The 18211-nt window shown below is 45.6% G+C and overlaps 1 protein-coding gene and 1 non-coding gene across 2 annotated transcripts in view; both read right to left on the reverse strand.

Moving 5' to 3' along the window:
- LOC126355837 (proton channel OtopLc-like) overlaps positions 1-18211 on the reverse strand; it is a 642361-nt gene that overhangs the window by 584026 nt on the left and 40124 nt on the right. The window lies entirely within an intron of this gene.
- Positions 7155-7228, reverse strand: Trnat-ugu (transfer RNA threonine (anticodon UGU)). Its single transcript has one exon. It is a non-coding gene; the product is annotated as a tRNA-Thr (tRNA).

The raw sequence follows: 18211 nt of genomic DNA on the forward strand, positions 1-18211 counted from the left end.
TTCTCTTGCTGAAATTTAGTGAGCAAAGTTTTAGTTTATATGCGTGGAATAAACTGTGTGCATAAATTTTCGCCGCGGTGTGTCCTTGAATTGGTGTTGTTAAGACGAGACAAATAGTAGCCGTCCGCTACGCTACGCATCGCGTTTCTGCCATCAAAGAAAGGCAGAATACGCTTCCAAAAGCCGTGGGCGACGCAGCCCACTGCACGCACTTGAAGGTGCGTGCCCGGCAGGAACCAAGGACGGTCTTTAAAGAGTTGCGTGGCGGAATGCCAAACGCTTGCATCACTGCCCTTGGGATTGCAGGCGACACACATCCCCACTTAGCAGTTTTGTAATTTGTCTCTCTCTCTCTCTCTCTCTCTCTCTCTCTCTCTCTCTCTCTCTCTCTCACACACACACACACACACACACACACACACACACACACACACACACACACACACACACACAAACTCTTTATTCCCATGTTACCATACTTACAAACTAAGCAGCATACACTTTCAGTGGAACATACTGTTTCCACACTATAAAGTATGCGTTAGACCTACAATACCGGCCTTTTCTGTGCGCCCGGAGTTTTGCGGTGGAAATGCGTTTTAGGTAAAACTATAAAGGCGAACTGAATAGTGAATCTTACATTGCCAGGAAAAGCTGGAAATGGATACACCGAATCCAACTTTCAGAATTCCGAATAGTAATATTGCACGAAATTAACGTGTATGATTACAGCTCTGAAATTTGAACAGCTTTTTTTTGTCTAAAGGGTTTATTGCACAGGCTGTTTCAAAATAAATATCGGGGTTTTAAGGCTTCATGGCATTTATTACACTCAACTCACAGTAATGAGTAATACATCAAATGAGAGAGCAATTCAAACAGTTTTGTTTGTATACCGGCTGTCTTTGCAAAGTCCACAATGTTTATCAAACTTGTCATGAATAATTCTGGTCCGTTGACATGCCGCAAGGTCATCAATAAAAAAATTCCATCGTTGTTTGGGGACATGAACTCCATGGATGGCTACAAATTGTCTCCGAGTAGCCGAACATAACCATTTAAGAAACTTCCTGGAAGATTAAAACTGTGTGCCGGACCGAGACTCGAACTCGGGACCTTTGCCTTTCGCGGGTAAGTGCTCTACCAACTGAGCAACCCAAGCAGCAAGGTTTCTTATAACCATTTAAAGTCTATGATCGGTTCCGTTCTACGTAAACACAGCCTACACCAATACAGAGCCACCATCGGCTGCATGGTGCCTTGTTGACAACTTGGATCCATTGCTTTGTGGGGTCTGCACCACTCAAATCCTACGACCTGTTTTACCAATTGAAATTGGGACTCGTCTGAGCAGGCCAATGATTTCCAGTCGTCTAGTGCCCATATCGATGGCCAAGAACCCTGCAGAGGCGCTGCAGACGGTGATGTGCTGTCAGCAAAGACATTCGCGTCTCTCATCTGCTGTCTGAGCCCATTAAAGCTCAATTTCTTCGCTCTGTCCTATGTCCCACTTTGACTTCTGCAGATATTTCACGCAGCGTTGCTTGTCTGTTAGCACTGACTACACTACGCCAACGCAGCTGCTCTCGGCCATTAAGCGAAGGCCGTCGGCCACTGCGTTGTCCGAGGTGAGAGGTAATGCCTGATATTTGAGGTTCTCGGCGCAGTCCCAACACTGAATTTGAAAATATTGACTTTCCTAACGAGCAGTAAACGAAACAAAACAAAAATTCGGAGTAGGAATTAAAATCCACAGAGAAGAAATAAGAACTTTGAATATCGCCGATGACATTGTAATTCTGTCAGAGACATCAAAGGAAGGACTTGGAAGAGCAGCTGAACGGAGTGGACAGTGTATTGAAAAGAGGATATAAGATGAACATCAACAAAAGCCAAACAAGGATAATGGAATGAATTAAATTCGGTGATGCTGCGGGAATTAGATTAGGAAATGAGACGCTTAAAGTAGTAAAGGAGTTTTGCTATTTGGGGAGCAAAATAACTGATGATGGTCGAAGTAGAAAGGATATCAAATGTAGACTGGCAATGACAAGGGAAGCGTTTCTGAAGAAGAGAAATTTGTTAACATCGAGTACAGGTTTAAGTGTCTCGGACTGATGCAGGAAAGATCACACACACACACACACACACACACACACACACACACACACACACACACACTCTCTGAACACTGGTGCCACCAAAGATGACCGAAGTCAGAGCTATAGATAGTGAGACTACGAATTTGCAGGTGAGATAGCATTGATTCTGTCCCTCTGTTTTCTGAAAGTATATGTATGGAGTGTAGTCATGTTTGGAAGTGAAACATGGACGATAAATAGCTTGGACAAGAAGAGAATAGAGGCTTTCGAAATGTGGTGCTACAGAAGAATGCTGAAGATTAGATGGGTAGATCACATAACTAATGCGGAGGTATTGAACAGAATTGGGGAGAAGATGAGTTTGTGGCACAACTTGACCGGTTGGTAGGGCATATTCTGAGGCACCAAGGGATCAGCAATTTAGTATTGGAGGGCAGCGTGGAGGGTAAAAATCGTAGAGGGAGACCAAGAGATGAATACATTAAGCAGACTCAGAAGGATGTAGGTTGCAGTAGGTACTGGGAGATGAAGAAGCTTGCACAGGATAGAGTAGCATGGAGAGCTGCATCAAACCAGTCTCAGGACTGAAGACCACAACAACAACGATTTACGAGATGGATTTCCCATGCGTCCAGCTGCGGCTATCATTCCACATTCTGTTAATTTTCATCGTGCGGCCATTATCAAGTTGAAAATCTTTCCACATTAATCAACTAAGTACGAAAAATAGCTCCGCCAATGCGCTGTCCTTTTATACCTTGCATATGGTATGCAACCGCCATGTCTGTATGTGCATATCGTTATGTTACAACTCTTGTCAACTCAGCATGTGCAGGTTCTCCAAGGAGGAACGCTCCGTATTCAAGGATATGAGAGGAACGATCATTTGGCGGCCGGTGTGGCCGAGCGGTTCTAGGCGCTACAGTCTGGAACCACGCGATCGCTACGGTCGCAGGTTCGAATCCTGCCTCGGGCATGGCTGTGTGTGATGTCCTTAGGTTAGTTAGGTTGAAGTAGTTCTAAGTTCTAGGGGACCGATGACCTCAGCAGTTAAGTCCCATGGTGCTCAGAGCCATTCGAACCATTTTTTTGAACGATCATTCGTAACAAAAACGACTAGTAAACATGGGCTCTAAATGGCACACCTTAAGAGATGTGATGATTTGTTCAGTAGAAGAAATGTTTTTCATATGAGCGAATATGAATAAGTGCTCGTAGCTCTTAACGTATACCTTCTAGAGACGATGTTTACTAGACGTTACTGCTCGATTAAGCGTTCTCGTAATATGGGAAACATTGACGATATTTCCTGGGACAACCTATACTTTGTCCAGTGTACTTATCATTGTCGTCAAAAGCGCTCTTCCTGCAACTGATGGTTTTAAGAGTACTTAAGGAAAGCTAAAAGAAAATGCATAGGATAATGGATACGCTTTTTAACGTGCTATACAGAGGAAAATAAATTTTGACATTTAAGACTTATACCAGTAATACAAAAGAACATATTTCCTTTTTTAATTTATGGTTGTTAGTGTTCGAAACGTTATTCTAAACACGACTGCGCGCACATCTGTGCCGCTTTGAGGAGCCATTGCTTCTCAGATCCGATCTTCTATGTCATTCCTCTTTGTACGGCACTGTTGATACAAGGTGACTTGAAGTGTCCCGAAAATAATCAAAAGATGTTAAGTGCACCTAGTGAGGTGGTGAAGTGACTAGCCCTCCTTTACCAGTTTATCGGCAAGGAACTTTTATTTAAGGCAGTCCTTGTTACCAAGAAAGAATGTGCCAAACATCCATTTCGCTGCAGTGATATTAACAACCGTCTTGGAAGGGAACGTAGTACAGCAAATCTGTCCGCAAGTCTGGGTAAATTCAGAGTACCGCTCACAGTCTAACTGTTCATCAAAATATGCGACAACGTACGAGACCACGGTTGGCGTTTTTGTTCCAGACATGCTGGTAGTCTCGCTGATGTAGGTAGTGAGAACTGTGGATGTATACTTCCCTGTTTCTTCTTCTTCTTCTTCTTCTTCTTCTTCAGTCCTGAAAGAGACATAGCTCATCACGCTACTCTATGCCGTGGAAGGCTCTTTATCTCCGAGCCACTACTGTAACCTATATCCATTTAAACATATTAGATATGAAAATGACCTGTCGATATCAGTATAGAATTGAAGAATCCCAAATTTTATATTTAAAAACAAACAGGAAAGGCGTTTCCAGTCTGGAAATAATATTCAGTTAACGCTATGGTGAATACGAAGGCGGTACCACTGTAAACAACAGTCATGTAAGCCCCTGCAGATGTTATTTCGGAATGAGGCCAAAACAGACTCTGATACGATGAACTGAAAAATATTAATTATTTTATTTACGGTGTGAAGCCTGAAGGGATGTGAGATGAGATGCAGGAGGAGAATACTGAAGAATAACAGACCGACTGAAACTCAAAGGAATGATGAAAAGAGCAGGAGAAGAAGCCTACTCAAAATAACCATGGTAATTGCTCTAGGAGTTGTTGGCCATTCGCTCTGGTATTCATACCATTTCACTTTTCTGTCCAAGAGAGTGATTGAGGAAGAAGACAGAGCAGACGGCTACGACACTAACTCCTCGAGAAGATTAAAGCTGATAGAAAAGAAGAGTGTATCAAAAGACTGGCTTGCACTAAAAACACAACAAAACCGTACCTAGAACGAATTATCCGAATGGGACGGAAATCGATAGATGTGATGCACATGGTTCAAATGGCTCTAACCACTACGGGACTTAACATCTGAGGTCATCAGTCCCCTAGAACTCAGAACTACTTAAACCTAACTAACCTAAGGACATCACACACATCCATGCCCGAGGCAGGATTCGAACCTGCGACCGCAGCAGCAGCGCGGTTCCGGACTGAAGTGCCTAGAACCGCTCGGCCACAGCGGCCGGCGTGTAATGTACATGTACAGACAAACAAATGATTACAACTTCAGAGAAATCACATGATTTATTCAGGACAAAGAGGTTCATCTTGGCAAGTCATTAGTGCGTTGATCCACCTCTGGCCCTTGTGCAAGCAGTCATTCAGTTTCGCATTGACTGATAGAATTGTTGGATGATCTTCTGAGGGATATCGTACCAAATCCTGTCCAATTGGCTCTTTAGGTCTATAAAATCCCAGGCTAGTTGGAGGCCCTGCCCATTATGCTCCAAATGTTCTCAATGGGGGACAGATCACGCTACCTAGCTGGCCAAGGTATAGTCTGGGAAACGAAGACAAGCAGTAGTAAGTCTCGCCGTGTACGTGCAGGCATTATCTTGCTGAAATGTAAGCCCAGGATGGCTTGCCATGAAGGGCAACAAAAGGTGGCGTAGAATATCGTAGACATACTAGTGTGCTGCAAGGGTGCCTGCCGATGACAACCAGTGGGATGGAGCTGCGAAAGAAAATGGTATCCGAGGCCATGACTCCCAGTTGTCTGACCGTATGGTCGGTGACAATCGGACTAGTATCCCACCGCAATCCTGCGAGTCTCCAAACACTTCGCTGGCCCTCCGCGCCTGGGATCTCATTTACTGGAGTAGAATTGTCTTCCGTGATTGGTCCCCGTTTCTAAGAGCTGATGGCCACCGAAGACATGTCTGGAACCCCCCCGGAGACAGGTGTGGCACCAACCTGACTCTCGTCCGTTATACGGCCCGATAACCAGGAATGATGGTCTGCGGTTCCACTTAGTTTCGTAGCAGCACCCCTCTGTCTGTCATTCGCCACTTCTTTACTGTGCAGCGGTTCGTGGGCGATATTCTACGCCGCCTTTGGTTGCTCTTCATGGCAAGCCATTCTGGGCTTACATTTCAACAAGATACATCTACATCACTACTCTACAATTCACATTTAAGTGCTAGGCAGAGGGTTCATCGAACCACAATCATACTATCTCTCTACTATTCCACTCCCGAACAGCGAGCGGGAAAAACGAACACCTAAACCTTTCTGTTCGAGCTCTGATTTCTCTTATTTTATTTTGATGATCATTCCTACCTATGTAGGTTGGGCTCAACAAAATATTTTCGCATTCGGAAGAGAAAGTTGGTGACTGAAATTTCGTAAAAAGGTCTCGCCGCGACGAAAAACGTCTATGCTGTAATGACTTCCATCCCAACTCGTGTATCATATCTTCCACACTCTCTCCCCTATAACCTGATAATACAAAACGAGCTGCCCTTTTTTGCACCCTTTCGATGTCCTCCGTCAATTCCACCTGGTAAGGATCCCACACCTCGCAGCAATATTCTAACAGAGGACGAACGAGTGTAGTGTAAGCTGTCTTTTTAGTGGACTTGTTGCATCTTCTAAGTGTCCTGCCAATGAAACGCAACCTTTGGCTCGCCTTCCCGACAATATCATCTATGTGGTCCTTCCAACTGAAGTTGTTCGTAATTTTAACACCCAGGTACTTAGTTGAATTGACAGCCTTGAGAATTGTACTATTTATCGAGTAATCGAATTCCAACGGATTTCTTTTGGAACTCATGTGGATCACCTCACACTTTTCTTTATTTAGCGTCAACTGCCACATGCCACACCATACAGCAATCTTTTCTAAATCGCTTTGCAGCTGATACTGGTCTTCGGATGACCTTACTAGACGGTAAATTACAGCATCATCTGCGAACAGTCTAAGAGAACTGCTAAGATTGTCACCCAGGTCATTTATATAGATCAGGAACAGAAGAGGTCCCAGGACGCTTCCCTGGGGAACACCTGATATCACTTCAGTTTTACTCGATGATTTGCCGTCTATTACTACGAACTGCGACCTTCCTGCCTGTCCGCACGAGAGTTTCTATTGCTTGTCTTCTTGATTGCCGAACTTACCTTGGCCAGCAAGGCCGCCGATTCACTCCCTAATTGAGAATGTATATGAAGATAGTAACTGTTCTTGGAAGAACAGACACCACTGATGAGCGTGCAGCTTCTCTAGAATAAATGATAATGAATCGAAACCCTCAGATGCGGACAGGTGTTGTTGACATACCTTGATGAGGACAGCTGAAAATGTGTGCCCCGACCGGGACTCGAACCCGGGATCTCCTGCTTACATGGCAGACGCTCTATCCATCTGAGCCACCGAGGACACAGATGAATAGCGCGACTGCAGGGACTTATCCCGTGAGACCCACATTCCCAGCTGTCCACAATCTGCATACGTAATGTTCCTAATAGATACTTTGCCCATCCATTAATGCCAGCTGTACTTTCGAGAGCAATTACTATCTTCACGTATAGTTAAATGGCTGCCCGGTCATTGCCCTTCGTCTGTGCGAGTGCGCACAGGTTGCCCGAACTCTTACGGCAATCGTCAACTTAAGTGGGCGCGAGTAACGATTGGATGGGCAAAGTATCTATTAAGAACATTACGTATGCAGATTGTGGACAGCTGGGAGTGTGGGTCTCACGGGAAGCGTGGAAGGAGTAATTCCCTGCAGTCGCGCTATTCATCTGTGTCGTCGGTGGCTCAGATGGGTAGAGCGTCTGCCAAGTGAGCAGGAGATCCCGGGTTCGAGTCCCGGTCGGGGCACACATTTTCAGCTGTCCCCATCAAGGTATGTCAACAAGACCTGTCCGCAGCTGAAGGTTTCGATTAATTATCATTTAATTGAGAATGTTTCCAGAATTACGGGCAGGGTCTTCTAACCAGTTCGGTATTTCGTCGTTCTGACGTACTAACTGGACAGAATTTGGTACGATATCACTTAGGAGGACATCCAACGTTTATCAGTCAATGTGTACCTGCTTGCATAAGGGCCAGAGGTGGACCAACGCAATACTGACCTTCTCAATTTGTGAAGCACTTTATCTTTAATAAACCATCCGATTTCTCTGAAATGGTAATGAATTTTTTCTCTGTTCATGAAGACCACATCTACCGAATTTTGTCCCACTCGGATAATTCCTTCGTGTTGCGTCTTTTTTTTTGCCTTAGAGAGTATAAGATTGTCTACCACGTACCAAATTTGAGGTTGAGAAGAACAAGAGACGAGGAGGAGCAGGAAGTGTAGAAGGAGAAGAAGAAACGAGCAGATAAATCCGACTCAGTAATTACAGACTCAGCCTATATGGAATTTAGGTACTGATGATAAACTTGTGTCGAAACAGTTCAGTTTGATTTTTTATTTATTCCTGGTGATCGATTTCAGCTGAAGGATCATCAGACCAAAATGTCATAATGTAGTAGGTAGTGTTAGAAGTTCCATGCGACTTTTCGCGAATGATGCTGTAATATACAGAGAAGTTGCAGCATTAGAAAATTGTAGCGAAATGCAACAAGATCTGCAGCGGATAGGCACTTGGTGCAGGGAGTGGCAACTGACCCTTAACATAGACAAATGTAATGTATTGCGAATACATAGAAAGAAGGATCCTTTATTGTATGATTATATGATAGCGGAACAAACACTGGTAGCAGTTACTTCTGTAAAATATCTGGAAGTATTCGTACGGAACGATTTGAAGTGGAATGGTCATATAAAATTAATTGTTGGTAAAGCGGGTACCAGGTTGAGAGTGACTGGGAGAGTCCTTAGAAAATGTAGTCCATCAACAAAGGAGGTGGCTTACAAAACACTCGTTAGACCTATACTTGAGTATTGCTCATCAGTGTGGGATCCGTACCAGATCGGGTTGACGGAGGAGATACAGAAGATCCAAAGACAAGCGGCGCGTTTCCTCGCAGGGTTATTTGGTAACCGTGATAGCGTTACGGAGATGTTACGCAAACTGAAGTGGCAGGCTCTGCAAGAGAGGTGCTCTGCATCGCGGTGTAGCTTGCTGTCCAGGTTTCGAGAGGGTGCGTTTCTGGATGAGGTATCGAATATATTGCTTCCCTCTACTTATACCTCCGTAGGAGATCACGAATGTAAAATTAGAGAGAATCGAGAGCGCACGGAGGCTTTCCGGTAGTCGTTCTTCCCGCGAACCATACGCGACTGGAAGAGGAATAGGAGATAATGACAGTGGCACGTAAAGTGCCCTCCGCCACACACCGTTGGGTGGCTTGCGGAGTATAAATGTAGATGTAGATGGTGTCAGTGTTTCAGCCTTGTCGAAGATGACTCAAAGTTTTTCGTTTTATACGGCTGACTGTTGCCTGGTGTGGGGGTACTGTTTTATGAACGATGGAGATGGTTCAACCAACGGAAGTCACCAGGAATACATTAGAAACCGACTTTGACTGTTAAAACCTTTCTTTTTAGGTTATCGAACGTTTTTCTGTGTAATTTATATTTTTTTGTTAGCATTATTGATAAATGACTTCGATTTTCTACTATCTCTTCACTTGTTACAGTGTCCACGCCATTGTGAAACCTAGCAGGTTCTTTCTTCGACGAAGGCAACTTCGTAGCGCTATAAACTGCTTTATAGCTTGCGAAGCGAACGTCTTGCGTTTGTTGCAGCTCCAAACTTGGCGATAATTTACACAGCTTTGGGCTGCACGAGCGTCGTGCGGCGGTGGATATATTTCGCCGTTTGTTACGGCCGCATTACTACAGCCAGTCTAGAAGCTGGAATGCCCCCTCCCTCCCTCTTTCGCCTCGTATCCAGCTCGGCAGCCGCGCAGCCTTCCCCAGCGACACAAGGCACGCCCCGCGGACGGAAGGGGACGAAAATTGGATTCCGTCTCTTCCCTCCCTCTCACCCTCGCGGCCATAACCTCCCTCGCCACCACCGCCCTTCAGCAGCTTCTCAGAATAAGCCGCCAGCTCTCGCCAAAATCGTCGCACAGTATCAGCTGAAACGACGATTCACTGTAGTATCGGCGACACACAGGAAGTGTGATCGTTATTTGTTTCAAAACTTTTCCCTTCTTAAGGATCCTAACAAAAACATCACTTTCGAAAAGCTCTCCTGTCCCGTGTACAATACCTGACAAATTCAAGCAGCCAGAAGACGCAGTCGGATGACAATCTAGCCTATTACACACCACTGGTGCGTGTGTGATTACAGCTAGAATCGCTTTGACAAATCCAACGGCCACCAGAGTGCATTAACTTCGCTCACCTATAGTGTTAATACCAAGCTTGGTACGGGATACAGCCTGATTCTTATTAACGTTTCAAAACCCTCGAAGTAGCGGAGAAGACGCTGAAATAAGTATCTTAATATAAGGCATATGGGGTCGCAAATGTTGGGAAATACTCCAGAAACGGATGAGAAATTTTGAAAATGGACGTCACCAGGTGACGAACATCACCGCTCCAAGTACCGATGTTGGGCTTGGGCATGAACGGATGATTGAGCGATGTAATACTTGCATTCGAGGAAACGGTGGTAATTCACCTTTTGTAAATATGATCTGCTGTAAACGTAGGAGTTGCAAAATTATTGTCCTCTCTGTAATCAAGAAAAAGCTCATCTTTTACGTTTCTATCCTTCTCTTCCTTCTTTTATAGATTAAATACAATATTTAGTAACGAAAACGTAGGTCATTTACTGGTAAAGACGCAATTCGCAAGCTTATAGTTCTTTAAAAGAATCTTACCTCAGTGTAAATACCTAATTGTCTAACGCAGTGAAAAAAATACAGCCTTCCGGATGCAAGAGTAACACTGAGCTGCTTCCGCGTAAGTCGCGCGCAGCTACTCGCGGACGCACAGAGATTACTTGACTAGGGTTGGGATGATCAGGTGCGACAAGCCGATAGACTCAACCGCTGCACGTACGGTGAGTTACGTCGTTTGGTGACGCCATATGCTCAACACTCCTCATCCATTGTTCGGGTATTTCTCTACATTAGTGACCTCCGTGTCTTGTATCAAATTATTTGTCTCAGCGTCATTACGTCGCTTTGGAGGGATTTAAAAGTTAGTAAGAATCACTATGTATAAGGGGCAGGAGAAGCGTCATATGTGGCGTAATCACTGTGAAAGACCGCGGATGTCGCGACTGGTGCAACACGCCCTTGTCAACAATTGTCAGTTTTAAAGGGAACTCACTGCAGTATTCATTTGGGTGGCTGGTCGAATCGTGCAATGCTCGGATTTGTAGGGCATTTGGATGTGGCAGTGGCCCGATTTTGGACTACATGGGAATGTGACCTCAGACTAGAAATCTAGTCTGTAGGAATCAGCATGGGTTTCGAAAAAGACGGTCTTGTGAAACCCAGCTCGCGCTATTCGTCCACGAGACTCAGAGGGCCATAGACACGGGTTCCCAGGTAGGAGCCGTGTTTCTTGACTTCCACATGGTTGGTTGGTTGTTTGGGGAAGAAGACCAGACAGCGTGGTCATCGGTCTCATCGGATTAGGGAAGGATGGGAAAGGAAGTCGGCCGTGCCCTTTCAGAGGAACCATCCCAGCATTTGCCTGGAATGATTTAGGGAAATCACGGAAAACCTAAATCAGGATGGCCGGACGCGGGATTGAACCGTCGTCCTCCTGAATGCGAGTCCAGTGTCTAACCACTGCGCCACCTCGCTCGGTAACTTCCACAAGGAGTTCGATACAGTTCCCCACAGTCGTTAAATGAACAAAGTAAGAGCATATGGACTATCAGACCAATTGTGTGATTGGATTGAGCAGTTCCTAGATACCAGGACGGAGCATGTCATTCTCAATGGAGAGAAGTCTTCCGAGGTAAGAGTGATTTCAGGTGTGCCGCAGGGGAGTGTCATAGGACCGTTGCTATTCACAATATACATAAATGACCTTGTGGATGACATCGGAAGTTCACTGAGGCTTTTTGCGGATGATGCTGTGGTGTATCGAGAGATTGTAACAATGAAAAGTTGTACTGAAACGCAGGAGGATCTGCAGCGAATTGACGCATGGTGTAGGGAATGGCAATTGAATCTCAATGTAGACAAGTGTAATGTGCTGCGAATACATAGTAAGATAGATCCCTTATCATTTAGCTACAAAATAGCAGGTCAGCAACTGGAAGCAGTTAATTCCATAAATTATCTGGGAGTACGCATTAGGAGTGATTTAGAAAGGAATGATCGTATAAAGTTGATCGTCGGTAAAGCAGATGCCAGACAGATTCATTGGAAGAATCCTAAGGAAATGTAATCCGAAAACAAAGGAAGTTGGTTACAGTACGCTTGTTCGCCCACTGCTTGAATACTGCTCAGAAGTGTGGGATCCGTACCAGATAGGGTTGATAGAAGAGATAGAGAAGATCCAACGGACATCAGCGCGCTTCGTTACAGGATCGTTTAGTAATCGCGAAAGCGTTACGGAGATGATAGATAAACTCCAGTGGAAGACTCTGCGGGAGAGACGCTCAGTAGCTCGCTACGAGCTTCTGTTAAAGTTTCGAGAACATACCTTCACCGAAGAGCCGAGCAGTATATTGCTCCCTCTTACGTCTATCTCGCGAAGAGACCATGAGGATAGAATCAGAGATTAGCGCCCACACAGAATCATAACGACGACCCTCCTTTCCACGAACAATACGAGACTGGAATAGAAGGGAGAACCGATAGAGGTACTCAGGGTACCCTCCGCCACACACCGTCAGGTGGCTTGCGGCGTATGGATGTAGATGTAGAAGTATACCCGTCGTCAAGATTCGACCACGTGTGGTCCCCAAAACGAGCGATCGCCATATTTGTGTACCAAGCACACCGACAAGACTCCCAGACCTGTTCCCTACAGAAGACGTGTGGGTTCAGCTCGGATGTCAACTGTGTCCCAGTGACAGCATCCGGGATGCCGAGGACCTGATGCAGGAGTCGTGAGCCAGCCTGCCTCAAGAGGCGATAGGATGACTTTGCGAGACACCTGCCAGCCTAATCAGCAGCTGCATCCACGCCAGTAGAGGTGCAACGTCATGCTGATAAATGGGCTCGTACCGCCAAATTCTTTGTTCGTTTGACTCGATTTTCTAGTCAGCACGCTGACATGATTCGCTTTCACCTCGCAGTTACTTACATAGGCCACGTGAACGATTCGTTTATCGAAATCATGTAGGATGAGTCAATTTACAGGATATGTATACATGGTTAATGTCAACATTAATGAACAAATTTTTAGCCTTACTCGTGGAACTACACACACTTTGTTTTTACTCACCACGAGTTTTTAAGCAGAAATTCGTCGGTGGAATAGTAGGAGTTCTTGAGGAGAAATGATTTTACATCAGACTTAAAACTTGCTTCGCTACCTGCCACACATTTTATGTTATTGGGTAAATGATCAAAATTTTTTGTTGCTGCACATTGAATTCCTTTCTGAGCCACTGACAGATTTAACTATGGGTAATTAAAGTCATTTTTACCTCTAGTGTTGTAGGTACGGACATCACTGTTCTTCTACAGTTGTGATGTATTATTAATGGCTAATTTCATTAGTGAATATATGGATTGTGGTGGCGCAGTGAAAATGTCTAGCTCCTTAAAGAGATAACTTTATGACATCCGTGGTTGAACACATCACACGTACTATTCTTGCTGCTTGCTTTTGGGCTTTCTTTCTAAGTGATTAGTTACCCCAGAAAATTATTCCTAAGATATTATTGAGTGAATGTATGTAAAATGTCAGGAGGTTGATTCGTTTGTTTCCAACATTAGGAATCATATGAAGGGAAAAAGTAGCTGAAGTTAATTGTTTGAGAAGCTCAGCAACACATTTCTTCCAGTTCAAGTTGTCATCAATATGTACACCCAAAAATATGGACTATTTAGTGAATTCTGCTAATGTGCTACATCAGTTGCTGGTATGGCTTTTTTTTGTAGAGAACTGATTGTAGTTCATTTTCTTAAAATTTAGGGAGAGTCCATTTTCAGACAACCACTTAATGATTCCTTGGAAAAAAATCGTCTACCAACTCTTCTGTTGCTTTCTCTCTAATGGAATTTATTGTGACACTAGTATCACCACAGAAAAGTATCAGTTTTGCTTGTTGAATGGTTAGGTCATTGACATATGAAAGGAATATAAGTGGAGCCGAAATCGGACCTTGTAGGACTTCCTTTGTGATTTTTTTTTTTTCGCAGTAACTAAAGTTTTGTACGTCCTTGGCACTATGACTTATTCAGCACACGTTTATGGATTCTGTTTGCTAAGTACGATTCAAAGCAACTGTACCTAAAAGCATGAATTCCACAACACTTTAGTTTTTTGAAGAGAATAACATGAACGCAGCATGTCATTCTCAATGGAGAGAAGTCTTCCGAAGTAAGAGCGATTTCAGGTGTGCCGCAGCGGAGTGTCATAGGACCGTTGCTATTCACAATATACATAAATAACCTGGTGGATGACATCCAAAGTTCACTGAAGCTTTTTGCAGATGATGCTGTGGTGTATCGAGAGGTTGCAACAATGGAAAATTGTACTGAAATGCAGGAGGATCTGCAGCGAATTGACGCAAGGTGCACGGAATGGCAATTGAATCTCAATGTAGACAAGTGTAATGTAATGCGTATACATAGAAAGATAGGTCCCTCATCATTTAGCTACAAAATAGCAGGTCAGCAACTGGAAGCAGTTAATTCCATAAATTATCTGGGAGTACGCATTAGGAGTGATTTAAAATGGAATGATCATATAAAGTTGATCGTCGGTAAAGGAGATGCCAGACAGATTCATTGGAAGAATCCTAAGGAAATGCAATCCGACAACAAAGGAAGTAGGTTACAGTACGCTTGTTCGCCCACTGCTTGAATACTGCTCAGCAGTGTGGGATCTGTACCAGATAGGGTTGATAGAAGAGACAGAAGAAGATCCAACGGAGAGCAGCGCGCTTCGTTACAGGATCATTTAGTAATCGCGAAAGCGTTGCGGAGATGATACACTCCTGGAAATTGAAATAAGAACACCGAGAATTCATTGTCCCAGGAAGGGGGAACTTTATTGACACATTCCTGGGGTCAGATACATCACATGATCACACTGACAGAACCACAGGCACATAGACACAGGCAACAGAGCATACACAATGTCGGCACTAGTACAGTGTATATCCACCTTTCGCAGCAATGTAGGCTGCTATTCTCCCATGGAGACGATTGCAGAGATGCTGGATATAGTCCTGTGGAACGGCTTGCCATGCCATTTCCACCTGGCGCCTCAGTTGGACCAGCGTTCGTGCTGGACGTGCAGACCGCGTGAGACGACGCTTCATCCAGACCCAAACATGCTCAATGGGGGACAGATCCGGAGATCTTGCTGGCCAGAGTAGTTGACTTACACCTTCTGGAGCACGTTGGGTGGCACGGGATACATGCGGACGTGCATTGTCCTGTTCGAACAGCAAGTTCCCTTGCCGGTCTAGAATGGTAGTACTATGGGTTCGATGACGGTTTGGATGTACCGTGCACTATTCAGTGTCCACTCGACGATCACCAGAGGTGTACGGCCAGTGTAGGAGATCGCTCCCCACACCATGATGCCGGGTGTTGGCCCTGTAGTCCTGATTGTGGCGCTCACCTGCACGGCGCCAAACACGCATACGACCATCATTGGCACCAAGGCAGAAGCGACTCTCATCGCTGAAGATGACACGTCTCCATTCGTCCCTCCATTCACGCCTGTCGCGACACCACTGGAGTCGGGCTGCACGATGTTGGGGCGTGAGCGGAAGAAGGCCTAACGGTGTGCGGGACCGTAGCCCAGCTTCATGGAGAAGGTTGGGAATGGTCCTCGCCGATACCCCAGGAGCAACAGTGTCCCTAATTTGCTGGGAAGTGGCGGTGCGGTCCCCTACGGCACTGCGTAGGATCCTACGGTCTTGGCGTGCATCCGTGTGTCGCTGCGGTCCGGTCCCAGGTCGACGGGCACGTGCACCTTCCGCCGACCACTGGCGACAACATCGATGTACTGTGGAGACCTCACGCCCCACGTGTTGAGCAATTCGGCGGTACGTCCACCCGGCCTCCCGCATGCCCACTATACGCCCTCGCTCAAAGTCCGTCAACTGCACATACGGTTCACGTCCACGCTGTCGCGGCATGCTACCAGTGTTAAAGACTGCGATGGAGCTCCGTATACCACGGCAAACTGGCTGACACTGACGGCGGCGGTGCACAAATGCTGCGCAGCTAGCGCCATTCGACGGCCAACACCGCGGTTCCTGGTGTGTCCGCTGTGCCGTGCGTGTGATCATTGCTTGTACAGCCCTCTCGCAGTGTCCGGAGCAAGTATGGTGGGTCTGACACACCGGTGTCAATGTGTTCTTTTTTCCATTTCCAGGAATGTAGATAAACTGCAGTGGAAGACTCTGCACGAGAGACGCTTAGTAGCTCGGTACGGGCTTTTGTTAAAGTTTCGAGAACATACCTTCACCGAAGAGTCAAGCAATATATTGCTCCCTCCTACGTATATCTCGCGAAGAGAGCATGAGGTGAAAATCAGAGAGACTAGCGCCCACAGAGAAGCATACCGACAATCCATCTTTCCACGAACAATACGAGACTGGAATAGAAGGGAAAAGCAATAGAAATACCCAAGGTACCCTCCGCCGCACACCGTCAGGTGGCTTGAGGTGTATGGATGTAGATGTAGAAGTTCAAAGCTGGCTGTGACCACTATGCGACTTAACTTCCGAGGTCATCAGTCGCCTAGGACTTAGAACTACCTAAACGTAAGTAACCTAAGGACATCACACACATCAATGCCCGAGGTAGGATTGGAACCTGTGACCGTAGCGGTCGCTCGGCTCCAGACTGTAGCGCCTAGAACCGCACGGCCACACCGGCCGGCAGATCGTCAAGTGGCGCATGTTTTCTGCGATTTTTTCCACCACAGAGCTGGGATGTGATGGCGAGAGACACACTTTCAAATCGGGCTTCAGTCAGCAATCGTCATGGCCTGACACAGTAAGTGTTCAGGCAAATGCCGGGATGGTTCCTTTGAAACAGCACTGCCGACTTCCTCCCCCATCGTTCCCTAATCCGATCGGACCGATGACTTCACTGTTTGGTCCTCTCGCCCAGATAAACCAACCAGATCCACCTTGTCGTGGGTGCAGCCCATTTTAGGGCGATCAGTGTATGACGGTACAGTGGCGGTGTATATGTGACGATGGCGGTCGTAAGAGTAAACGATAAGACGCAAACAACGAGGAAGTGATCCAGATGATGATTGTTAGTGGTCAGGCAGCGGGCAGCAGTCGCGACCTGAGTGCGTGCAGCGGGCTATTAGCGAGTTGTGGGCGGGCGGAAGTCTGCGGAAGGGAATGGGTGGCTCAGCTGATGGGCTCAACGAATGCGCGTCGCGGCCGCTACTTGCTGCTATGTGGTAGTCCACGGCGCGACGGGTTAGTCATCAGGCAGCGGCTTGTACCTGAGAGTCTACGCTCCAAACTAGCACGCGGAAAAGCAACTGTTTTTTTGCAGGAAGTTCTCTATATACATAAACGAATTGGTGGCTAGGGTGAACAGCGATCTGCGACTACTTGCTGCAATGTACGGGACAGTAGAGTCCTTCAGCGACTGTAGGAGGATAGAAGATGACAGACACCGTTTTAATTTGGTGCCATGAAGAGAGGATTGCTTTCAATGTGGGAAAGTGCAAAATATTCCTAATAGGTAGGAAAAACAGTCACGTGACGTTCGAACCCAGTGTTGGTGGTGTGCTGCTTGGCACAGCCAGGTCGATTAAATATCTAGGCGGAGCGCTGCAAAGCGACATGAGATGCAACTACCACGCGAGGTAGGTTGTAGCAACTGCGAATGGTCGACGTTGGTTTATCTGGAGAATTCGAGGGAAGTGTAACTCGTCTATAAAGGAGACCTCTTGTGCGACCAATCAGTCTTGATTAGAGCTTAACAGTCCTGGATCCCCACCAGGTCGGATTCAAGGGTAACCTCTAAGCCAGGGGTTCCCAACAAAATTTTCTCGAGGACCCCCTCATCGAGCATGATTGGTACCTTGTCATATCACAGTATCAAGAACCTAAAAAAGCCAAATTAAGAGTTTTTTTACAAGTTTTCTATTTTAGGCACTTAGAAAAACATTGACATATTCATTGTTGAAAAAACATTGAGCTTACAACTTATTCAATTTAGCCATCATTGTTATTGTTAAATTTATGATTATTGCTCAAAATGTTTGTCTTGAAATCTGGGTATTTAATATAACAAACTCCTTAAAAAAATAAAAATTGAGTATTAACTGAA

Source organism: Schistocerca gregaria, chromosome 3, assembly GCF_023897955.1.
Source record: "Schistocerca gregaria isolate iqSchGreg1 chromosome 3, iqSchGreg1.2, whole genome shotgun sequence".
In the NCBI taxonomy this organism is placed as follows: domain Eukaryota; kingdom Metazoa; phylum Arthropoda; class Insecta; order Orthoptera; family Acrididae; genus Schistocerca; species Schistocerca gregaria.